At 49.7% G+C, this 26,861-nt stretch overlaps 1 pseudogene; it reads left to right on the forward strand.

Moving 5' to 3' along the window:
- Nucleotides 1–886: 886 nt before the first annotated feature.
- LOC116968002 lies at nucleotides 887–4,760 on the forward strand (annotated as a pseudogene).
- The last annotated feature ends 22,101 nt before the right edge of the window (nucleotides 4,761–26,861 follow it).

Genomic DNA, 26,861 nt, shown 5'->3' on the forward strand with positions numbered 1-26,861 from the left:
GGGGATAAGGCAGGAACGGGGTACTGATTGTGGATGATCAGCCATGGTCACATTGAATGGTTGCGCTGGCTAGAAAGTCCAAATGGCCGACTCTTGCACCTATTGTCTATTGTCTATTGTCAATACCCTGACTGAAGTAGGCCAAAGTGCCAAAAGCCTTTTTGACCACCTTATCTACCTGCGACTCGACCTTCATGGTACCATGCACCTGTACTCCTAGATCCCTCTGCTCCACAACACAAGCAAAAGGCCTTAGGTTAGGTCATGCCCTTGTCACAAAAGGCATCACCTCACGCTTCTTTGTATTAAATTCCATCAACCATTCCTCTGCCCACCTGCGCATTCGATCCAGATCCTGCTGCAATCGTTCACAACCATCGTCACTATGTGCAAAACCACTAACATTTGTTAATTTTGCCCTGTATGTTCTCATCCAAATCATTGATGTACCTGGCAAACAGTAACGGGCCCAGCACCGAACCCTGGGGCACGCCGCTAGTCACAGGCCTTCATTCTGGGAAGCAACCGTCCACCATCACCCACTGCTTCCTTCCATGGAGCCAATTTGAACAAAGTGCTGGAGTAACTCAGTGGGCCAGGCAGCATCTTTATGGAGACCGTGGACAGGTACAAAGTGCTGGAGTAACTCAGCGGGCCAGGCATCATCACTGCGGATAACGTGGGCAGGTACAAAGTGCTGGAGTAACTCAGCGGGTCAGGCTGCATGTCTGGAGAGAAGGAATGGGTGGTGATTCGGGTCCTGACCCTTCTTCAGACTGAGAGTCGTGGGGAAATGAAACGAGAGATAGAGACAGTGATGTGGAGAGACACAGAAATTAATAGTAAAATATATGCAAAAAAGTGAGGATGATCTGGGAAACAGGCCATGGTTGGCTGCGGCCGAGGTGACAAGTGTTTGGAAACCGGTACATCAGGTGCGTCCAGCTGGACTGAGCGAAGGTGTTCTGATAGTTTTAGCTCACGGATTGAGTTTAGTTTCAATTTAGTTTCAATTACTTTTACTTTAGTTTGAGTTTGAATCAAGCTTTTTCTCTGTAAAATCCTTCCCCTCCCGCCCCCTCCCTTTCCTCTCTTTATCCCTTCACGCTCCCCTGGCCCTCCCTCCCTCCCTCCCTCCCTCCCTCCCTCCCTCCCTCCCTCCCTCCCTCCCTCCCTCCCTCCCTCCCTCCCTCCCTCCCTCCTCCCTCCCTCCCTCCCTCCCTCCCTCCCTCCCTCCCTCCCTCCCTCCCTCCCTCCCTCCCTCCCTCCCTCCCTCCCTCTCCCCCTCCCTCCGTCTCTCCCTCCCTCTCTCCTTCCCTCCCTCTTCCTCGCTCTCTCCCTCCATCTCTTCCTCCCTCCCTTCCTCTCTCCCTCCTCCCTCTCGCCCTCCCTCACCATCCCTCTCTCCCTCCCTCTCCCCCTCCCTCCCTCCCCCCCCGCTCTCCCTCCCGCCCTCTCTCCCTCCCCGACCTCGCCCAACGCCATACACGGGCGTGGAAGAGCACAGGTGCGGTCGTTCGCCAAAGGCATCCGCGCCCCGACCCCACACAACATGAAGACCCTTCTGCTTCTCGTCTTCCTCGGACTCGCCGGTAAGTGTACACCCCCCCCCCGGACCCAAGCTACCTCTACACTCCCCTTCTCTTTCCCCCTTCTCTTCCTCGTATTCTTCCCCTTCACTTCTCTTCCCCTTCTTTCTCTCCCCGTAATACTTACCCATCTATCTCCCCCCCTCTCTCTCTCTCCCCTTCGCTGTCTCACCACTTCTCCCTCTCCCCATCTCCGTCTCCTCATCTCTCTCCCCCTTCTTTCTCCCCCCCTGTCTTTCCACCTCCTGTATCAACCCCTCCGCTCACTCTCCCTCCTCTCTCTCTCCCTCCTCTTCCCTCGGCTCCCCCTCCTTCTTTCCCCTTCTCTCTCTACCTCTCCTCTCACCATCTTCCCCTGTCATCTTACACTAGTCTCTCCGCCCCGCTGGCAGTGCCCGTGTTCTCTCTCTCTCTCTCTCTCTCCCAACTCCAAAGTCGCAGACGCAGCGGCCACTTGCGATGTCAGTATCGTGGGCGGTTACGTGGGCCGTAAACACGCCGCTCCCTGGATCGTGCCGCTCAACGTCGTCTACCATCTGTGCGGCGGTTCCCTGATCACCCCGCAGCTCATTGTTACCGCTCGTAAGTACAGGTGTCTACACCCCCCCCCCCCCCCCCCTCACCTCGTCTCTGTAACCCTCTCCCCTCCGGTCGCGGTTGGTTTTAAGGCGCGGTCTGATTTTACCGTCTGTTGGTAGGCACATACATGTTCGTCTGGGCGAACATGATATCACGGCTACGGAGGGGTCGGAACAGTTCATCAACTCGGAGATGGCGATCAGACATCCCGGATACGATTACTGCACACTGGACAACGACATCATGCTGATCAAACTGTCCCAGCCCGCCGCCATGAGCCGCAATGAGGTCGCCGTTACCCTGTCCGTCCACTGCGCCCAGGCCGGCGAGATGTGTCTCATCTCCGGCTGGGGTAACACCATGGACACGGGTGAGACTCCGGTACCGGTGGGGGAGAGAGAGAGAGAGAGGGGGGAGGGGGAGAAAATCGGGGGGGGGGGGGGTGGAATGGAAGGGAGAGTGAGGGGGATATAGAGAGAATGGGGGTGAGGGGGGGGCGGAAATCGCTATCATAACACGGTGGGGGGGGGGGGGACTTTTTGGCGGCCGTGCGCACACACACACACACACACACACACACACTCACCCACTCACACTCACACTCACACACACCCTCACACACTCACACTCACACTCACACTCACACTCACACTCACACTCACACTCACACACACACACACTCACACACACACACGCGCGCGCGCGCGTGGCTACAGCCGTGGGCCCTGTGGACCGTAACATCGGGAACTGACCTGGTTGGTGAACGACTCCGAACTCGAGAAACAGCAGCTTCGTCCACCCCGAAACGTGGGGCTTGAATCGGCCCGTTCGCGGGGCCTTTCATCGCCCGGCGCCTCGATGGGGCGATGGAAGATCCCGCGGCCGATGTTAAGCCGCGCTGGGCATTGCGATGAAAGGCCCCCGCGAACGGGCCGATTCAATCCCCACGTTTCGGGGTGGACGAAGCTGCTGTTTCTCGAGTCAAGCTCCACTCTATGATCGTTACAAGGACGTCTCCCTCCTCCAATCACTGCGCTCTATCCTCAGTCCCACCGCGTACTTCCGCCTCTGATCGACACCTCCCTCCTCCAGTCATCCGCTGAATCATCATGCCCCCCTTCCACCGCGTGCTGACCAACCTCTCTCTCGTACAGTCGGCGCCCGCGATCATCAGACCCCCCTGTCCCACCCGGGATTTCCGCCCATTTGGGGTGTGGGCGAGACGAGGAGAGAGAAAGAGAGAGCGTGAGGTGCGGAAGAGTTGGAGCGTGATGGAGTGGAGGGAAGGGAAGGGAAGGGAAGAGAGTCGTTGAGAACGATGGAGAATGGGAAGGGGAGGTGAGAAAAATTGGGGAGAGGGTGACAGAGACGGGGGGAGGGGGGTCGGGGGCGTTGGGGAGGGGTGGCAGAGACGGGGATGGGGTTTAATTTCTCACCTTTCCCCCACTAGTGGTTAGCGGCGACCAGCTTCAGTGTTTGAACGCCGCGGTTCTGAGTGACGCGGACTGTTCCGGTTCCTACCCGGGAATGATCGCTGACAACATGATGTGTCTCGGCTACTTGGAGGGAGGCCGCGACTCTTGCCACGTACAGACCACTTCCCCCACTGCCCGTATCTCCCCCTCTCCTCTATTGATTTCTCCACGCTCGCTCCCCCCGACAGCGCGGAAACAGGTCCCACGGCCCACCGAAGATGTTGCCAGGACCAGAGGGTGTGAGCTACAGGGAGAGGTTGGGGGAAGGGCTGGAACTCTATTCCATGGAGCGCAGTAGGATGAGGGGCGATCTTATAGAGGTGTACAAAATCACCAGGGGAATAGATCGGGTAGACGCACAGAATCTCTTGCCCAGAGTAGGGGAATCGAGGACCAGATGACATAGGTTTAAGGTGAGGGGGGAAAAGGTTTAACAGGAATCCGAGCGTCACCTTTTCCACACAGGTGGGTGTATGGAACGAGCTGCCGGAGGATGTAGTTGAGGCTTGGACCTTCGCAACGTTTAAGAAACACTTGGACAGGTACATGGATAGGGTAGGTTTGGAGGGATATGGGCCAAACTCGGGCAAGTGGGACCAATGATACCAGAGCAAGGGCAAGATGGTCCAGTCGGCAAAAAAGCCGTAGTAGGCATAGGGAAATTTATCAGCGCCATCTTGGGAATCGGCTTCCTTCATGGCGTCCACATCTACAAGTGTATCGTGCTATTCTGCTATAAATTGCTCGAATGATCTTTGGGTGGGACTAGTGTAGATGAGGCATGTTGGCCGGTGTGGGCACGTTGGGCCGAAGTGCCTGTTTACCCGCTGTATCACTCTGTGATTCCAACTAATCTCCTCTCACGTGTGCTCTGGTGACACGGTGATTCTGGCGGGCCGGTGGTGTGTAACGGTGTGCTCCAGGGAGTGGTGTCGTGGGGGTACGCCTGTGCGGCCAGGGACCATCCCGGTGTGTACACTCGCGTCTGCCACTACGTCTCGTGGATCCACAACACCATCGCGGCAAACTGAGCCCGTGATCCCCGGCGGCCTCGCCAGGTCTCCGCCTCGCACTCTCTGTACAACTGGGAGACTATCAATAAAATTGTTGCAATGAAGAATGATTTCTGTTTGTAGAAAATAGACAATACACAATAGGTACAGGAGTGGGCCATTCGGCCCTTCGAGCCAGCACCGCCTTTCAATGTGATCATGGCTGATCATCCACTATCAGTACGCCGTTCCTGCTATCTTTAAGAGCCGTATCTAGCTGTCGCTTGAAAGCCTCCAGAGAACCGGCCTCCATTGCTCTCTGAGGCAGAGAATTCCACAAACTCACAACTCTGTGGGTGGAAAAGTCTTTCCTCGTTCCGTTCTAAATTGCTTACTCCTTATTCATAAACTGTGGCCCCTGGTTCTGGACTCGCCCAACATCGGGAACATGTTTCCAGCATTTAGCGTGCCCAAATCCTTAACAAACTTATATGTTTCAATAAGATATCCTCTCATCCTTCTAAACTCCAGAGTGTACACGCCCAGCCGCTCCATTCTCTCAGCATATAACGGTCCAGCCATCACAGGAATTAAACTTGTAAAGCTACGCCGCACTCCCTCAATAGCAAGAATGTCCTTCCGCAAATTACGGGACCAAATCTTCACACAATAGTCCAGGTGTGGTCTCACTAGGGCTCTGTACAACTGCAGAAGGACATCTTTGCTCCTATACTCGATTCCTCTTGTTTATATAGGCCAACATGCCACTCGCTTCCTTCACTATCTGCTGTACCTGCATGCTTACTTTCATAGACTGATGAACAAGGACCCCCAGATCCCGTTGTACTTCCCCTTTTCCCAACTTGACGCAATTTAGATAATAATCTGCCTTTCTGTTTTGACACCAAAGTGGATAACCTCACATTTATCCGCATTAAACCTCATCTGCCATGCATCTGCCCACCGCACAACCTGTCCAAGTCGCCCTATATTCTCATTTCATCCTCCTCATAGTTCACATGGCCACCCAGCTTTGTGACATCTGCAAATTTGCTAATGTTACTTTAAATCCCTTCATCCAAATCATTGATGTATATTGTAAATAGCTGCGGTCCCAGCACAGAGCCTTGCGGTACTGCACTAGTCACTGCCTGCCATTCTGAAAGTGACCCGTTAATCCCTACTCTTTTATTCCTGTCTGCCAACCAATTTTCTATCAAATCAATTCTATCCACGCTACCCCCAATACCATGTGCCCAAAACTTGCCCACTAATCTCCTATGTGAGACCTTATCAAATGCATTCTGAAAGTCCACGTACATTGCATCCACTGGCTCTCCCTTGTCCATTTTCCTAGTTACATCCTCAAAAAATTCCAGAACATTAGTCAAGCATGAATTCCCCTTCTGAAATCCCTGCCGACACGGACCGATCCTGTTACTGCTATCCACATGTTCGGCTATTTCATCTTTTATAATTGACTCCAGCATCTTCCCCACCGATGTCTGGCCTATAATTCCTGTTTTCTCTCTCCCGCCTTTCTTAAAAAGTGGGATAACATTAGCTACCCTCCAATCCACAGGAACTGATCCGGAGTCTATAGAACATTGGATAATTATCACCAATGCATCCACGATTTCTAGAACCACGTCCTTAAGTACCCTGGGATGCAGGTCATCAGGCCTTGGGGATTTATCAACTTCAGTCCCAACAGTCTATCCAACACCGTTTCCTGCCTAATGTTGATTTGCTTCAGTTCCTTCGTCATCGTAGATTCTCTGGTCACTACTATATCAGATTCATCTCCAGATTCTGGTCGAGACCCTTCTTCATACTGAGAGTCGTGGGAAAATGAAACGAGAGATATCGACGGTGATGTGGAGAGACACAGAAATTAATAGTAAGATATATGCAAAAAGGTGAGGATGCTGTAGGAAACGGGCCAATGTTGGCTGCGGTCGAGGTGACAAGTGTTTGGAAACCGGTACATCAGGTGGGTCCAGGTGGACTGAGCGAAGGTGTTCTGAGAGTATTAGCTCACGGGTTGAGTGTAGTTTCCATTTAGTTTCAATTACTTTTACTTTAGTTTGAGTTTCACTCAAGTTTTTTCTCTGTAAAATCCTTCCCCTCCCGCCCCCTCCCTTTCCTCTCCTTATCCCCTCACGCTCCCCTGGTCCTTCCTCCCTCCCTCCCTCCCTCCCTCCCTCCCTCCCTCCCTCCCTCCCTCCCTCCCTCCCTCCCTCCCTCCCTCCCTCCCTCCCTCCCTCCTCCCTCCCTCCCTCCCTCCCTCCCTCCCTCCCTCCCTCCCTCCCTCCCTCCCTCCCTCCCTCCCTCCCTCCCTCCCTCCCTCCCTCCCCCCGACCCCACACAACATGAAGACCCTTCTGCTTCTCGTCTTCCTCGGACTTGCCGGTAAGTGTACACACCCCCGGATCCAAGCTACCTCTACTCTCCCCCTTCTCTTTCCCCCTCCTCTCCCTCGCATTCTCCCCCTTCACTTCTCTTCCCCTTCTTTCTCTCCCCTTAATACTTACCCAACTATCTCCCCTTCTCTCTCTCTCCCCTTCGCTCTCACTCCACTTCACCCTCTCCCCATCTCCCTCTCCTCATCTCTCTGCCCCTCTTTCTCCCTCTCCCCTTCTTTCTCCCCCCCCCCCCCCTCCTGTCTTTCTACCTCCTGTATCAACCCCTCCGCTCACTCCCCCTCCTCTCTCTCTCCCTCCTCTCCCCTCGGCTCCCCCTCCTTCTTTCCCCTTCCCTCTCTACCTCTCCTCTCACCATCTTCCCCTGTCACTCTCTCCGCCCCGCTGGCAGTGCCCGTGTTCTCTTTCTCTCTGTCCCAACCCCACAGTCGCAGACGCAGCGGCCACAGGCGATGTCAGTATCGTGGGCGGTTACGAGTGCCGTAAACACGCCGTTCCCTGGATCGTGTCGCTCAATGTCGGCTACCATCTGTGCGGCGGTTCCCTGATAACCCGCGCTGGGTGGTGGCCGCAGCTCATTGTTACCGCTGGTAAGTACAGGTGTCTACACTCCCCCTCTCCCCGTCTATGTGACCCCTCCCCTCCGGTCGCGGTCTGGTTTTACCGTCTATTGGTGGGCTCATACATGTTCGTCTGGGCGAACATGATATCACGGCTACGGAGGGGTCGTAACAGTTCATCAACTCGGAGATGGTGACCAGACATCCCAAATACGATTACTACACCCAGGACAACGACATCATGTTGATCAAACTGTCCCGGCCCGCCGCCATAAACCGCAATTTGGTCGCCATTCCCCTGCCCGTCCATTGCGCCCAGACCGGCGACATGTGTCTCATCTCCGGCTGGGGTAACACCACGGAGTCTCACGGGTGAGACTCCGGGACTGGTGGGGGAGAGAGAGAGCGGTGAGGGGGAGAAAATGGGGGGGGGGGGGAGAAAATGGGGGGGGGGCGAAAAATGGAAGCGAGAGTGAGGGGGAGGTAGAGAGAATGGGGGGGGGGGTGGCGGAAATCGCTATCATAACGTGGGGGGGGGGTACATTTTTGGGGAGCGCGCGCACACACACACACACTCACACTCACACACACACTCACACACACTCACACAAACACTCACACACACACACACACAGACACACTTACACACACACACACTCTCTCACACACACGCGCACACACACTTATACTCACACACACGCATACACACACTTATACTCACATACACGCATACACACACAGACACACTTACACACACACTCTCTCTTTCTCTCTCTCACACACACACGCGCGCACACACACACTCACACACACTCACACTCTTACCCACACCCTCACACACACACACTCACATTCACACACACACACTCTTACACACACAGACACACTTACACCCACACTATATATCTCTCTCTCTCACACACACGCGCACACACACACTCACACACACTCACACACTCACACACTTGCACACACTCACACACACACACACACACGCGCGCGCGCGTGGCTTCGGCTGTGGGCCCTGTGGACAGTAACATCGGGAACTGACCTGTTTGGTGAACTACTCCGAACTCGAGAAATAGCAGCTTCGTCCACCCCGAAACGTGGGGCTTGAATCGGCCGGTTCGCGGGGCCTTTCATCGCCCGGCACAGCTACGGGATGATGGAAGATGCCGCGGCCGATTTTAAGCCGCGCTGGGCATTGCGATGAAAGGCCCCTCGAACGTGCCGACTCAAGCTCCACTCTATGATCTTTTATACAACCACATCTCCCTCCTCCAATCACCGCGCTCTATCCTCAGTCCCACCCCCTACTTCCGCCTCGGATTGACACCTCCCTCCTCCAATCATCGCGCTGAATCATCATGCTCCCCCCCCCCCCCCTTCCACCGCGTGCTGACCAACGTCTCTATCGTCCAGTCGGCGCCCACAATCATCAGACCCCCCTGTCCCACCCGGGATTTCCGCACATTTGGGATGTGGGCGAGACGAGGAGAGAAAGAGAGAGAGCGTGAGGTGAGTAGGAGATGGAGTGCGAGGGGAGGGAAGGAAAGAGAGTCGTTGAGATTGGGGGGAGGGGGTGACAGAGACGTGGAGGGGGATTAATCACTCACCTTTCCCCCACAAGCGGCAAGCGGCGACCAGCTTCACTGTTTGGACGCCCCGGTTCTGAGTAACGCGGACTGTTCCGGTTCCTACCCGGGAATGATCACTGACAACATGATGTGTCTCGGCTACTTGGAGGGAGGCCGCGACTCCTGCCAGGTACAGACCCCTTCCACCTCTGCCCGTATCTCACCCTCTCCTCTATATCTTTCTCCCCGCTCGCTCCGCCCGACAGCACGGAAACAGGTCCCACGGCCCACCGGAGATATTGCCAGTGCCAGAGGGTGTGATCTACAGTGAGAGGTTGGGGGGCAGGCAGGAACTATTCCATGGAGCGCAGGAGGATGAGGGGCGATCTTGTAGAGATGTACAAAATCACCAGGGGGATAGATCGGGTAGACGCACAGAGTATCTTGCCCAGAGTAGGGGAATCGAGGACCAGAGGACATGGGTTTAAGGTGAGGGGGATAAAGATTTAACAGGAATCCGTGGGGCAGCTTTTCCACACAGTGGGCGGGTATAGGGAACGAGCTGCCGGAGGAGGTAGTTGAGGTTAGGACTATCGCAACGTTTAAGAAACACTTGGACAGGTACATGGATAGGATAGGTTTGGAGGGACATGGGACAAACGCGGGCAGCTGGTACCAAATATACTAGAACAAGAGCAAGATGGTCCAGTCGGCAGTAGTAGGTCATGGGAATTTTTTCAGCGCCATCTTGGGAATCGGCTTCATTCACGGCGTCCACATCTACAAATCTAGCGTGCTGTTCTGCTATAAATTGCTCGAACGATCTTTGGGTAGGATTAGTGTAGATGGGGCATGTTGGCCGGTGTGGGCACGTTGGGCCGAAGGGCCGTTTTCCCCGCTGTATCGTTCTGTGATTCCAACTAACCTCCTCTCACGTGTGCTCTTGTGACAGGGTGATTCTGGCGGGCCGGTGGTGTGTAACGGAGTGCTCCAGGGAGTGGTGTCGTGGGGGTACGGCTGTGCGGACAGGGACCATCCCGGTGTGTACACTCGCGTCTGTCACTAAGTCTCATGGATCCACAATACCATCGCGGCAAACTGAGCCCGTGACCCCCGGCGTATCAATAAAATGGTTGCAATGAAGAATGGTTTCTGTTTGTAGACAATAGACAATAGACGCTAAGTGCAGGAGTAGGCCATTCGGCCCTTCGAGCCAGCACCACTTTTCAATGTGATCATGGCTGATCATCCACAATCAGTACGCCGTTCCTGCTATCTTTAAGAGCCCTATCCAGCTGTCTCTTGAAAGCCTCCAGAGAACCGGCCTCCACGCTGTCTGAGGCAGAGAATTCCACAGACTGACAATTCTCTGGGTGGAAAAGTGTTTCCTCGTCTCCGTTCCAAATTGCTTATCCCTTATTTTAAACTGTGGCCCCTGGTTCTGGACTCCCCCAACATCGGGAACATGTTTCCTGTCATTAGCGTGTCCAAACCCTTGACAATCTTATATGTTTCAATAAGATCTCCTCTCATCCTTCTAAGTGTGCAAGCCCAGCCGCTCCATTCTCTCGGCATATGACAGTCCCGCCATCCCGGGAATTAACCTTGTAAACCTACGCCGCACTCCCTCAATAGCAAGAATGTCCTTCCGCAAATTACGGGACCAAAACTGCACTCATAACTCCAGGTGTCGTCTCACGAGGTTCCTGTACAACTGCAGAAGGACCTCTTTGCTCCTATACTCGATTCCTCTTATTATAAAGATGAACGTCGCAGCGGCCTCTGCAGTCCGTCTGTCTTGTTATTATTTATTATTTTTTTATTATTTTTTGTCTTGTTTCAATGTAGTTTTTTTTTTTTTACGGGGTATGTGTGTGTGGGCGCGGGGTGGGGGACTTTTAAAATCTTTTCCCTGTAAGGAGAACCCGACCTTTTCCCTGTCGGGTCTCCGTTGTCGTTGGGGCTGAGCAACGTGGAGCGGCCTCCAACCGGAACGACCTGGGGCTCCAGTCGCGGAGCTGCGGGCTTACCCACCATCGCCGAGCTGGCCGAGTTCGGAACGGGAGGAGCTGTGGTGGCGCTCGGCTGCGACCCGACCCCCGGAGCTTCGGAGGCTCTAACCACAGGTCTGGTGGACAGAAACACCGGGAGCCCGCCGGTCCCTGCTAGGAGACCGCTTTTCGGGGCTTCCGCAACGGCGACTTCTCCCGCCCGAGCTGCGGGGTTGAAGAATACCTCGGCTTGGAATAACCATAACCATATAACAATTACAGCACGGAAACAGGCCATCTCGACCCTTCTAGTCCGTGCCGAACACGTATTCTCCCCTAGTCCCATATACCTGCGCTCAGACCATAACCCTCCATTCCTTTCCCGTCCATATAACTATCCAATTTATTTTTAAATGATAAAAACGAACCTGCCTCCACCACCTTCACTGGAAGCTCATTCCACACAGCCACCACTCTCTGAGTAAAGAAGTTCCCCCTCATGTTACCCCTAAACTTCTGTCCCTTAATTCTCAAGTCATGTCCCCTTGTTTGAACCTTCCCTACTCTCAGTGGGAAAAGCTTATCCACGTCAACTCTGTCTATCCCTCTCATCATTTTAAAAACCTCTATCAAGTCCCCCCTTAACCTTCTGCGCTCCAAAGAATAAAGCCCTAACCTGTTCAACCTTTCTCTGTAACTTAGTTGCTGAAACCCAGACAACATTCTAGTAAATCTCCTCTGTACTTTTTCTAATTTGTTGACATCCTTCCTATAATTAGGCGACCAAAATTGTACCCCATACTCCAGAATTGGCCTCACCAATGCCTTGTACAATTTTAACATTACATCCCAACTTCTATACTCAATGCTCGGATTTATAAAGGCCAGCACACCAAAAGCTTTCTTTACCACCCTATCTACATGAAATTCCACTTTCAGGGAACTGTGCACAGTTATTCCCAGATCCCTCTGTTCACCTGCATACTTCAATTCCCTACCATTTACCATGTACGTCCTATTTTGATTTGTCCTGCCAAGATGTAGCACCTCACACTTATCAGCATTAAACTCCATCTGCCATCTTTCAGCCCACTCTTCCAACTGGCATAAAGCTCTCTGTAGTCTTTGAGAATCTACTTCATTATCCACACCCCCACCTCTCTTAGTATCATCTGCATACTTACTAATCCAATTTACCACACCATCATCTAGATCATTGATGTACATGACAAACAACAGTGGACCCAACACAGATCCCTGTGGCACCCCACTAGTCACCGGCCTCCAACCAGACAAACAGCCATCCACCAATACTCTCTGGCATCTCCCATTCAGCTACTGTTGAATCCATCTTGCTACTCCACCATTAATACCCAACAATTGAACCTTCTTAACCAACCTTCCGTGAGGAACCTTGTCAAAGGCCTTACTGAAATCCATATATACAACATCCACTGCTTTACCCTCATCAATTTCCCGAGTAACCTCTTAAAAAAATTCAAGAAGATTAGTCAAACATGACCTTCCAGGCACAAATCCATGTTGACTGTTCCTAATCAGACCCTGTTTATCCAGATGCTTATATATATTATCTCTAAGTATCCTTTCCATTAATTTGCCCACCACTGACGTCAAACTAACAGGTCTATAATTTGGCTGCAGGACTTTGCTAGCGCCCGCCGGGGGCTCCAACAACAAGACCCGGAGCGCGGCCTTGCATCACCCGGCGCGGCGTTAATGGCCGCGAGACAATTACCATCGCCCGCCGGGGGCTTTGACTCTGACATCGGGAGGGGAATGGGGAGTGCAGCGGAGAGATAAGTTTTTGCATTCCATCACAGCGAGGAGGAGATGCGCTGCGATGGATGTCTGTGTAAATTGTGTTGTGTCTTGGGTCTTTTTCTTGTGTGTATGACTGCAGAAACAGCATTTCAACAACAAATAAAATTGTATTGTATTGTATGCTTCTCGCTCTCTTCACTGCCTGCTGTACCTGCATGCTTACTTTCATAGACTGATGAACAATGACCCCCAGATCCCGTTGTGCTTCCCCTTTCCCAACTTGACGCCATTTAGATAATAATCTGCCTTCCTGTTTTCATACCAAAGTGGATAACCTCACATTTATCCGCATTAAACTTCATCTGCCATACATCTGCCCACTCCCCCAACCTGTCCAAGTCACCCTGCATTCTCATTGCATCCTCCTCACAGTTCACACTGCCACCCCGCTTTGTATCATCTGCAAATTTGCTAATGTTACTTTAAATCCCTTCATCCAAATCATTGATGTATATTGTAAATAGCTGCGGTCCCAGCACAGAGCCTTGCGGTACTCCACTAGTCACTGCCTACCATTAGTCCCTACTCTTTGTTTCCTGTCATCCAACGATTTTTCTATCCATGTCAGCAGTCTACCCCCAATACTGTGTGCCCTAATTTAGCTCACTAATCTCCTATGTGGGACCTTATCAAATGCTTCCCGGAGGTTTTTGACAGTCTCCCTACCTGCTTCCACTACCTGCAACCTGCGACAACCTCCGGGAACCGCACGGAAACCTTGGGTGGGGCGCAAAGTCTCCAGAGGTTTCCGTTCAGGTTTCCTAAGTGGGACAGGGGCATTAATAACAACTCTCCTTGACCAAAGTGCTTTACATCAGTGCAGGTACTAACGTGCTACATACAGTGGTACACAGACCTGACAATACATACACAAACTATTTATAGCGCTCCTGCAGAGGACCTCAAGAAACGCTCGGACTAGAAATAGGTTTTTAGTCTAGACTTAAAGGAGTCGATGGAGGGGGCAGTTTTTGATGAGGAGTGGGATGCTTTTCCACAGTCTAGGTGTTGCAACCGCAAAAAGCGTGGTCGCCCCTGAGCTTAAACCTAGACCGCGGGATAGTCAGTAGCATCAAGTCGGCCGACCGGAGGGACCTGGAGGTAGAATGGTTGGTTACAAGATTTTTGATATGGGGGCGGGGGCAAGCCCGTCAAGGGCTTTGTATACATTTAGGAGGAGCTTGAAGTTGATTCTGTACCGTATTGCGAGCCAGTGGGGAGAGGCCACAGTCGGGGTGATGTGGTCCCTTTTACGGGTACCCGTAAGAAGTCGCGCTGCGGCTTTTGGACCACTTGCGATCGAGACAGAGATGACTGGCTGATGCCAGTGTATCGGGAGTTGCAGTAATCAAGGCGGGAGGAGATGAATGCATGGATGATTTTTTCAAGGTCGTCAAATTGGAGGAATAGTTTGATTTAGCTGTCGTGTGAAGCTGGAAGAAGAGCTTTTACCACAGCATTGATTTGTTTGTCAAACTTTAATGCGAAGGCAAATATCACGTCGAGGTTTTTGACGTGCGGTTTGAGTAAGGAGGTTAGGCTTCCAAGGCCGTTACCGTTTTGATGGTGTCCGAAGGGCCGAGTAGGATGGCCTCAGACTTTCTCTCGTTTAGTCGGAGGAAGTTCTGCGCCATCCAACACTTTATATCCTCGAGGCAGTGCATGAGGCTGAGTAGAATTGGTCGGTTGTTGGGTTTCAGGGGGAGATAGAGTTGTGTATCGTCTGCATAGCTGTGGAACGAAACGCCACGGCTTTGAATTACTTAGCCGAGGGGGAGCATATACAGAGAGAAGATAATGGGGCCTATGATGGAGCCTTGTGGAACGCTGCAGCAGAGGCTAGCTGGGGAAGAGAAAGTGTTGCCTATTTTGGTGGAGAAACGCCTATCTTTGAGGTAGGAGACGAACCAGCTCAGGGCAGTGCCATCAACACCGGCCCCGTACCGGAGACAGTCAATTGGTGTGGTCCACTGCATCAAACGCTGCGCTGAGATCGAGAAGGAACAGGATTGCACAATCGCCGGAGCCGATGGTGAGAAGCAGGTAATTGTGAACCTTCACCAAGGCAGACTCTGTGCTGTGGTGGGGCCTGAAACCAGATTGGAAACTTTCCAGGATGGTATTTTGGTGTAGGTAATGCATTAGTTGATTTTTTCTTATAGAAACTTACAAAATTCTTAAGGGGTTGGGCAGGCTAGATGCACGAGGATTGTTCCCGATGTTGGGGAAGTTTAACCTTGTGGCTAAAGGGATCTGGGGGTATGGAGAGAAGGCAGGTACAGGTTACTGAGTTGGATGATCAGCCATGATCATATTGAATGGCAGTGCAGGCTCGAAGGTCCGAATGGCTTACTCCTGCACCTATTTCCTATGTTTCTATGTTTCTATTTAGAATTACCTTTTCAAGGACTTTTGAAAGGAAAGGCAGTTTGGAAATAGGTGTGTAGTTACTAGGCAAGGTGGGGTCTAGGTTAATATTTTTCAGGAGGGGCTGGACTACCGCATGCTTGAAACTGGTTGGAACAGTTCTAGTGGCCAGAGAACTGTTGATGATAGAGAGGAAGCTGGGACCGGCTATTGCAATAACATCCTTGAGAAGGGCAGTGGGGACAAGGTCGAGGGGGCAGGTAGCAGGTTTCATAATGGAGACAAGCTTTACAAGGGAGGGTAGAGTAACGGGTTGGAAGCAGTCTGATTTAGAAGACCAGCCAATGAGAATACTAGGTCACGGATGGGAGGGGAAATATTAATTCTAATGTTCTCAACTTTTCTGGTGAAAAATATAATTCATTCTTCGCATTTAGCAGGTGACCCAGCTAAGCTGGTACTGGGGTGCAGGACATATGACAGAGGTAAAGGTACTAAATAAGACCTTGGAATTATGGCCGTTTTTGGAAATAAGGTCAGAAAACTATTTTGTTGTGTTGACTTTACTGCTTCCTGGTATTTGAGAAGGTTGTTTCTCAGAAGTTCGAGGGAAATTTGAAGCTTATCAGATTTACACTTCCGTTCTGATTTTCTGCACTCTCTTCTTAGGGCTCTGGCGATGTCATTGAGCCAGGGCCAGCCTTTAGGCTTAGGCTTTTTAGACTCGCCCAACATTGGGAACAATTTTCCTGCTTCTAGCTTGTCCAGTCCTTTTATAATTTTATATGTTTCTATAAGACCCCCCCCCCTCGTCCTTCTAAACTCCAGTGAATACAAGCCTAGTCTTTTCAATCTTTCCTCATATGACCGTCCCGCCATCCCAGGGATCAATCTCGTGAACCTACGCTGCACTGCCTCAATCACAAGAATGTCCTTCCTCAAATTAGGAGACCAAAACTGTACACGCTTCAGGTGTAATGGTTTTGAGTAAATCGATGTCGAACCAACCCGAATAAGAGTGAACAAGAACCAGACAGTGTTTCCCGCGCCATTCGAATATATTACTGGCTTACGTGGACCACGGGAGAGGAGGAACCGGGTGCGGCAGTGAAGGTTGCTTCTGCTGATGTGGTGTCAGGGTTTTACATACAGCGCAAACTTCGGTTTTGTCACGTATGTACTTGGTCATACCAGGCCAGTAAAACATGCTTTGTACCCGTTTTCCCACTTCTGACACCATGTAATGATGTCGAGTCAAACACATATCAAAATACAACACATGTTTATTAAATCTATTTATAGCATCGATCACAGGACATTACAATTCCAAGCAGCTACTCACACTGAATGGCGTCGGCAAGCTCTTGTTAATATAAAACACATATTAGGCGGAGCCACTACTAACAAGCACTACAATTAGCTAGCAGGAAATAACCAATCTACATATCCTTTTGGCGTCACGCCCGTTCTGTTTCGTATCCATTCGGCATCGTGTCCGTTCGGTGCCCTGGCTTCCATTTATTGGCTTCGGCTTCCCGTCCTTCGATGTCCCATCCACACACGAGTACTCACGGAGAGACTAATTGTGGGGTAGTACTTATGGAGTTACACACTGTGAAGTAGTGTTGATGGAGTGACATAATATGAGGCCCTACTGATGGTGTGGGGTAGTACTAAGAAAGCGAAACACTGTGATATGGTACCAATCAAGTAGGTATGTTGCAAAGCCTACCTGAAGCGTCGTTGAAAATCTGTCGCTGCGGGTGTGCGCGATGTTGGCGCCGTTTAGGTGGGTTTAAAACGCGATTTTCTCTAGGCTGTTCAAATCGAAGATGTTCAGCCTAGTTAATTATTAACGAAAAATCGCTGGAAGACCCCGTCGCAAAAGCTATTATTAGGTTTAAAGGCCTTGAATAATAGTTATAGTAGTTTAAAAATCAATCTCTAAACCCGCGAACACCAGCAACCGCAGGGTCTCATAAAGCAAACCACAGAAGGTAGGCTGTATATTTTTACATTAAAAAGGGCTTCTAAAGATCCCTTTATACAAAGTTTAATATTGCGAGTAGCTCATTTTGGGCCCATTATATCCCGCAGTATTTTTCTGGGCATTTGGGGGCACAAATCTACCGCAATGTGAACGTTCTAAACCAGCGCGTTCCACAGGATCCCACTGGAAAGCTGATTTAAATGGGCATTTATTTACAGCAATTGAACACTGAATTCCTTCCATTTGGCCTATAAATTAATGTAAATGAGATTTAAAAATCATGTTTTATTGTGAATTATTTGTGAAAATTATTTGGGCATTTAGGCAATTTAAAAATGTTAATCATTTATTAAGAAATGGATAGATGTTTAGATCTAGTAATTGAAGTCTGAAATTAGCTACAATTAGGTAACTAACTAATTATATGCTTTAATTTCAGGTCATCCAAGTAAGATTATTTTATATTTGTTTCAGAATGCTTCAATCTATGATAACTGAACATTTCATTCAGTTCTCTTAATTTTTAAGAAAGTTATGGGCTTTTGACTGTTCACGATCACAGCTTTTTTGTTATGTCCATAGAAAATCAATAGGGAACAAGATGCTCATTTCCGAGTATGAAAATGGCCATAACTTTTTAAATACTTGAGATATGAAAGTGAATTAGGTGTCAAATTATACTTATTTTTATGCTTTATCTGATGGGATAAATTACAGACTTGATTTTTAAAATCTCAAAATTTTGTAACATTGCTAAATCAAGTGACACACGGTGCAGTGCAAGCGATGGAGTGACTAAGTGGGAATGCCTGCTGGAGTTCCACACTGTCGAGAAATAATGGATGTGCACACTATGTAGTAATACTGATGCGGTGACATACTGTGGGGAATACTGTTTGAGTGACACTGTTAGTAGTACTGATGTATAGACACACTATGGGGTAGTACAGATGGAATGAAACACTATGGGGTGTACAGCGGAACGAGACACTGTGAGGCAGTACTGATCGATTATCGCATTCTGGGCTTGAGAGAATGAAACATCGTGTGACAGTACTGACAGAATGACACACTGTGCGGTTTTACTGAATGATTGACACACTATGGGGTATTAGTGATGGAGTGACGCACTGAGTGACGACATGCCCGTTCTAATAATAATAATAATAATAATAATATATTTTATTGTCATTGCACATCAGTGCAACGAGATTTAGTATGCAGCTTCCAACCGATGTCAAAAAATAAAATAAATAAATAAACTGTGCGACGTGACCATCCGAGGGAGACAGTCCAGGGGGGTTGGGGGACACTCAGCAGGGCCGGTTCAGAGCCGCTATAGCTCTGGGAATGAAGCTGTTTCTGAGTCTGGAGGTTCGGGCATAGAAGGCCTTGTAACGTCTGCCGGAGGGAAGTAGTTCGAACAGTCCATTACAAGGGTGTGAGGAGTCTTTATGGATGCTGACGGCCTTCCTGAGGCACCGTGTGTGGTAGATGCCCTCCAAGGCTGGTAGCTGTGTCCCAATAATCCTATGCGCTCTGTGGACGACGCGCTGAAGAGCTCTCCTCTCCGCCTCCGTGCAGCTGAGATACCACACAGAGATACCATACGTTAATATGCTCTCTGTGGAGCAGCGGTAGAACATTGTCAGCCGCTGTTGGGGCAGCCCAGTCTTTTTTAATGTCCTCAGGAAATACAGTCGTTGCTGTGCCTTCTTGACCAGCGCAGCGGTGTTGGTGGACCATGTGATGTTCTCTGAAATGTGAGTGCCCAGAAACTTAAAGCTGGAAACTCTCTCCACACTGTCCCCGTAGATGGAGATTGGGGTGTATTCTCCATTATGGGACCTTCTGAAGTCAATAATCAACTCCTTGGTCTTGGAGGTGTTTAGTGACAAGTCGTTACGTGCGCACCAGTCTGCCAGGTTCTGCACCTCCGCTCTGTATTTTGTTTCATCACCGTTGGTGATCAGCCCGATCATTGTTGTGTCGTCTGCAAACTTGACGATGGTGTTTGTGTCGAATACAGGAATACAATCGCGAGTGAAGAGGGAGTAGAGCATGGGGCTTAGTACACAGCCCTGTGGTGTGCCGGTGTTCAGGGTGATAGTGGAGGACAGGTGCGGGCCCAGTCTCACTGCCTGCGGTCGCTCCGTCAGAAAGTTCAGGATCCAATCGCATATCGGTGAGCTGAGGCCTAGCTGGTGGAGTTTGGTGGTGAGCTTGGTGGGGATGACCGTAGTGAATGCAGAGCTATAGTCAATGAAGAGCATCCTCAAGTACGTGCCCTGTGTGTCCAGGTTAGCCAGGACAGTGTGAAGAGCCAGAGAGATGGCATCCTCTGTCGATCTATTTGCCCTGTATGCAAATTGATGACAGTCCAGTGAGGCAGGGGTGCTGTATTTGATGTGGGAGAGGACCAGCCTTTCGAAGCTGTTTCGTACCCTTTCGGCATCGTGTCCGTTCGGTACCCTAGCTTCCATTTATTGGCTTCAGCTTCTCGTCCTTCGATATCCCATCCGCACAGGAGTAGTCACGGAGAGACAAATTGTGGGGTAGTACTAATTGACTGACACATTGTTGTGCAGTACTGATGGAGTGATCCACAATGGGGTAGAACTGATGGCATGACGCACGATGGGATATAATTGATGGAATGACACACTCTTCACCCCTGTGCATGAGGGCGGCGGGTGGTTCTCCGCTAAGTCAGCCCACAGCATCACTGACTGACAGACTCGGTAACAATGTGAAAGGTCATCAGGTAAAATTAACGGAAACCAGAGGGACTCGGTATCAAATTTAATGGTACACAAAAACGCTGGAGAAACTCAGCGGGTGCAGCAGCATCTATGGAGCGAAGGAAATAGGCGACGTTTCGGGCCGAAACCCTTCTTCAGACGTCGCCTATTTCCTTCGCTCCATAGATGCTGCTGCACCCGCTGAGTTTCTCCAGCATTTTTGTGTACCTTCGATCTTCCAGCATCTGCAGTTCCTTCTTGAACACATCAAATGTAATGGTCGGGTTTGTGTTGCCTCGAAGAAGGTTCGGCCCTAAACAATCCATGGACCAGGATCCCAACAACTCAGAATTTCTGTGGATTCGGGCAGAACCGTTTCCGTGAGTTACTTCGTGGATTGTCATGCAACAAATTATTGACCACAGGTTTAATGTGAACTTGACCAAGTGCGACCCCAACGCCAGATTTCACCACTCACACATTCCCCCAGCGCAATATTACACCACTCACGCATCGCCCACAAGAGCGCAGGCGCGGCTCATTTCTCCTCACCCCCCAGCACCCCCTCCTCTCTTCACCCTCCCTCTTCAATCCATGGAGTGGGGGGGGGGGGGGGTTGGCTAGAGAGGAAGGGTGATAAAGAGGTAGGGGCTAGAGAGGGAGGGGTTAGAGATGGAGGGGGTAGAGAGGGATGGGGATAGAGAGGGAGGGGGGTGGAGACGGAGGGGGAGGGGAGTGGGAGAAGGTAGCAAAGGAGGATTGCTAGGGAGGTGTACGTAGTGATGGGGTAAATAGGGAGGGGGTAGAGGGGGGAATGAGGGTAGAGAGGGAGGGGTGAAAGAGGGAGCGTAGACGTGGCATCTACCCTCCCTACCCCCTACTCTCCCTCAACCCCACCACGCTCCCTCCTCACCCCCAGGATCTTTCCCATCTACCACCACACTCCCCGCCCCACCTCCCTCATCCTCATTTACCTCATCCTCCTCACCTCACATCCATCCCCTGCCCCATCACCTACCCAGGCCATAGAGCTTTGCCAGGGTCTGGAACTCGGCCTGGTTCTCCAACGGCCCGGCCCTGGCTGTATTCATTACTGAGGTGAAGCTCAGTCTGCTTTTAGTTGTCAGACTGGGAAATGTAGGTCCATGCGCAGTCTTTCCCGCGGCATCATCTGTCTCCTTGAGCACATTCCAGTTAAAGACCGAACGTGAATGTGGACCCCTGTCCCACTTAGGAAACCTGAACGGAAACCTCTGGAGACTTTGCGCCCCACCCAAAGTTTCCGTGCGGTTCCCGAATCACAGATCTGGAAGGTCGATTCAGGTGGATTCATATCTTGAACCATTGCAAACCGATGTCCAAATGGTCTCGTTCAGTGCTCTTCGTGTTCCTTGATTCTAATATTCCGCCACTCGACCTCTACAGGAGAACAGCACTTGCACTGTTTTCCTTGTCGTATCTCCCACCATGTTTTGACCGCTCATCATCACTGTGCCTGCTGGCGGTGGGCGGTCCCCCTCTCAGTAAACCATCAACGTCACTGAGTGACACGTTAGGTAACAATGTCAAAGGCCACCAGGTGATGTTGAAGCACACACGAGTGATTCACTATAAATCCCATTGTGTGGGAATGAGCTGCTTTGGAAAAGGTTCGGCCCAACACAATACATAAACGGGAATCTCGACATGTCAGAGTTTTTGAGGATTCGGACACGGTACCGTTCCGTTCACTTACCTGCTAGTTTGCCGGAAACAAAATAATTGGATTGAATTGATGGAGAATACATCTCAAGGCCTAAACTGCTTACTGCCCACTATTTCTTGGCCTGATACAATGGGGTTTCGGTCGAATGATGTCGCCATTATACAATCATCTGCTAGTTTTCTGTGTACATCATAAATGGCATGGGCTTAATGTGAAACAAACCTCAGGGCCCGAGCTGCTTTCTGTCCACCATTGGTCTGTTGCATCTCCATTTCCATCTTGTCATGTCGGCATCATTGGCACATGTCTGAACGTTACCATCTCATCTGGCGTCATCTGGTGAGTTACATAGAAACATAGAAAATATGTTTCACATCTGCAGTGGTTAGTTTAGTTTATCATCTGTAGTGGAGTTTAACATCTGTAGCGGTTAGTTGCTGGAGAATATTCGGACGGATAGGTTATACAGACATTTGGATGGGCAAGAGGTGATTAGGGATAGTCAGCATGGTTTTGTACGTGGGAGGTCGTATCTCACAAATCTGATTGTTTTTTCTGAAGGCTTGCCCAAAAAGGTTGATGAGGGCAGAGCTGGAGGTGTTGTGTACATAGACTTCAGTCAGACGTTCGGCAAGGTTCCGCATGGTAGGCTGCTCTGGAAGGTTATATTGCATGGGATCCAAGTAGAGATAGCTGAACGGATAGCACATTGGCACCATGGAAGGAGGCAGAGTGTGATGGTGGAAAGTCACTACTCAGACTGTAGGCCTGTGACTGGTGGTGTGCCTCAGGATTCGGTGCTGGGCCTGTTACTGTTTGTCATCTCCATAAATGATTTGGACGAGAACATACATAGCAAGATTAGCAAGTTTGCTGAAGATACAAAAGTTAGTAGTTTTGCAGATAGTACAATGGTTGTGAAAAATTGCAGCGGGATCTAGATCGATTGGCCAGGTTGGCAGATGAATGGTTGACGGAATTTAATACATAAAAGTGTGAGGGGTGGCATTTTAGGACGTCGAACAAAGGCAGGGCCTACACAGTAAATGGTAGGTCTCTGGATGGTGTTCTAGAGCAGAGAGATCTAGCAGTATAGTGCATGGTTCCTTGAAGATCGTGTCGCAGGTAGATAAGGTGGTCAAAAAGGCTTTTGGCACTTTGGCATTCATCAGTCAATGTATTGAATTTGGAGTTTAGGAGGTCATGTTACAGTTGTATAAGACGTTGGTGAGATCGCATTAAGAATAGTGTGTTCAGTTCTGGGCACCATTTTACAGGAAATATGTTTTCAAGCTTGAAAGGGTGGAGAAACAAATTAAGAGGATGTTGGCAGGATTAGAGGGTGTGAGCTGCTGGGAGACATTGAATAGGCTGGGTCTTTATTCCACGGAGCGCAGGAGGATGAGAGACCTTATAGAAGTATACAAGATCATGAGAGGAATAGATCGAGTAGATGTGCAGAGTATTTTACCCAGAGTAGGGGAAGCGAGGACCAGATGGCATAGGTTCAAGGTGAAGGGGAAAATATTTAATTACTAATCGGAGGGGTAACTTTTTCACACAGAGGGTGTATGGAGCATGCTGCCAGAGGAGATAGTTGAGGCTGGGACTATCCCATCGTATAAGAATCAATTGGGCAGTTACATGGATAGGACAGGTTTGGAGGGTTAAGGCATGTGGGACTTGGATAGTTGGGACATTGTTGGCCTGTGTGGGTGAGTTGCATCGAGGGGCCTGTTTGCACACTGTATTACGCTATGACTCGATGAGATGCACAAAGTATCTTGCCCAGAGTAGGTGAATGAAGGGGAAACGATTTAATGTAAATCAAAGGGGTGCCGTTTCACACAAAGGGTGGCTGCATTGGACAAGCTGCAAGAGGAGGCAGTTGAGACGGGGACTATCCCTACGTTTAACAAACATTTAGAAAGATACGAGGACAGGACAGATTCAGGACAAATGGGACCAGTGTAGCGTGGACATGTTGGCCGCTGTATGTAAATTGGGACGAAGGGCCTGTTTTATGTTTTATCACTCTCTGACTATGACTGTTTGCCACTGCTGGCTGGGACAATGGAATAATCTCATGGATAGACAAAAATGCTGGAGAAACTCAGCGGGCGAGGCAGCATCTAGGGAGAGAAGGAATATGCGACGTTTCGGGACGAGACCCTTCTTCGAGACCCTTCTTTACATGGCCTATTCCTTCTCTCCCCAGATGCTGCCTCACCCGCTGAGTTCTCCAGCATTCTTCTCTACCTTCTATTTTTCCAGCATCTGCTGTTCTTTCATAAACGATTAAACTCGTGAGTCAGTCAATGTTAAACATTATTTCAAAAATGGATGGAGATCACGTTTAACTATTACAATATAGTCCGACCAAGTATATGAATCTCGGTATAGGATTGGCCAATTTTGAGTTAAGACGAATCAGTGACTGGGCATTTAAAGAACCGCTGATGATGGAATCGTGAGCGTGTCTGTGCAGAAAAAATCACCACGAACGCATTCTTGAATGCGCCGCATATCATTAATGTACAAAAAATAGATGGCGAAAGCAAAGATGCAACAAAAATACGGCTCGTGTCGTAACTTTCCGTGTAGATATTGAGTTTTTGATTTAACTTTGACAGGGAAAGTTCAATCAACTGGGCGTGGGAGGCGAGTGGTTTGCAGAATCGCGATGAGGGAGAATACATATGCGGTCAATTTTGCTTTTCTCCGACGTGCCCGAAGAATTGTAAGGCGTTGTGGATCTTCACCTGAATAACCACGTGGTTCTTTCTTCACAATATTATGCAACATTCTGTGAACAACAGGCTTGCTCTGAGACTGTGATCAACATGGAGCTAATGACACACAAAGGTCCCGCAGGGATAATCCCGTTCCTTCAAATAAGGGAACCTTTCCAATGAGCCATTCCACAATCAAAGAAAGAATTAACCTAAATGCCATTGGAGGATAAACGGTGTCAAGGAAATGAACGAAATATGGATTGTTAGAGTCATATATGCGATCCAAAAGATATACTACCCCATCCTGGCTATTCTCGGTGTGCCCGGTAAGTAAGAAGAATTGTCCTTTGTGCTTGAATATTTGACAAACTGGCTGTATGTCTCTCGAAACTCCCTATATTCATTTCCAGTTGAGTGATCGCCCTCTGCTGACGGATTATTAAGGCGCGAGTAATTTTTACCGTGACGGCCAAGTTGACCGGTGCATTTTACGGGATGAAACGAAGAGAGATCGGCAACTTCCCCGTGTTTGCACTGTTCGATATCGTGTACAGTGACGTTGTAGTGGGTTCCCTTGCTCCAGCTAAATTGGTGGAACACACAAAGTCACAGTGGATAGTAGAAAATGTGAAATGTTAAAGGATTAAGTGCGGCGGCAACTGGCCTGGCCAGTGTTTCAAATTAGTGCCCTTACACTGGCTGGGTTCCGGCATCACATTATCCCAGCAGGTGCAGGAGTATTGCGGAGCGGATATTGAATGATTTAACATCTCGAACCTAATCATGTTCCTGTCGAAATTACCCCCGTCTCCTCTTTGCGTCAACTGAACATCTCTGTGGTTACCGTGGAATTAAAACCTGCGCTCCAGATACAATATCATTTTGCCGTTTAGTTAAATTGACTGATTTCCAAAACTTTAATTGAAGTAAGTAAGTACGTTTATAGGCCAAGTATTCACATACAAGGAATTTGCCTTGGTGCTCCGCCCACAAGTAACAACATGACATACAGTGACAGTTACGATTGGCCGATTAGGAAAAGTGGAGATGCAACGAGACCTGGTTGTCATTGCACACCAGTCATTGAAAGTAGGCATGCAGGTGCAGCAGGCAGTGAAGAAAGCGAATGGTATGTTAGCATTCATAGCAAAAGGATTTGAGTATAGGAGCAGGGAGGTTCTACTGCAGTTGTACAGGGTCTTGGTGAGACCACACCTGGAGCATTGCGTACAGTTTTGGTCTCCAAATCTGAGGAAATACCTCTTGCCATAGAGGGAGTACAGAGAAGGTTCAACAGACTGCTTCCTGGGATATCAGGACTTTCATATGAAGAAAGACTGGGTAGACTCGGCTTGTATTCGCTAGAATTTGAAGACTGAGGGGGGATCTTATGGAAACGTACACAATTATTAAGTGGTTTGACAGGCTAGATGCAGGAAGATTGTTCCCGATGTTGGGGAAGTCCAGAGCAAGTCTTTTAGGACCGAGATGAGAAAAAAAAATTCACACAGAGTGGTGAATTTATGGAATTATCTGCCACAGAAGGTAGTTGAGGCCAGTTCATTGGCTATATTTAAGAGGGAGTTAGATGTGGCCCCTGTGGCTAAAGGGATCAGGGGGTATGGAGAGAAGGCAGGTACAGGATACTGAGTTGGATGATCAGCCATGATCATATTGAATGGCAGTGCAGGCTCGAAGGGTCGAATGGCCTACTCCTGCACCTATTTTCTATGTTTCTATGTTTCCAAAACTTCAATCGAAGAGACAGTTCCACCGCAGCGCGGTACTGCGGGGTGCACTTCGGGCTTTGTTCCCTGTCTATATGATCTGTGTGCGACTTGACATGTGTGCGATCATTTGATGTCACACCACTCTTTCCTCAATTGCAATTCTACTCCAAGATTAAAGCTAACAGAAATCACACCTTCCCGTCAGTTACCAAGTCAAAGATGGGCATCATCTGGGTGAATTGCAGAATAGAAGTTAATCGATACTCACCAACTGCCGGGTAAGCGCCAATCTTAGTAACGTCAATAAAATATTGGGTTCCAGCATGATACAGAACACGTGTCTGTGGCGATCAACGTGCTTTCACACAACATAAAAGGTCTGAAGAAGGGTCTCGATCCGAAACGTCGCCTGTTCCTTCTCTCCATAGATGCTGCCTCACCCGCTGAGTTTCTCCTGCATTTTTGTCTACCTTCTATTTTTCTAGCATCTGCAGTTCCTTCTTAAACATAAGAGGACAATGTCGTTGCTACGGATGTTTATATTGAGCAGTGTACAGGGCCGGTT

Source organism: Amblyraja radiata, chromosome 43 (genome assembly GCF_010909765.2).
Source record: "Amblyraja radiata isolate CabotCenter1 chromosome 43, sAmbRad1.1.pri, whole genome shotgun sequence".
NCBI classification, from domain to species: Eukaryota; Metazoa; Chordata; class Chondrichthyes; order Rajiformes; family Rajidae; genus Amblyraja; species Amblyraja radiata.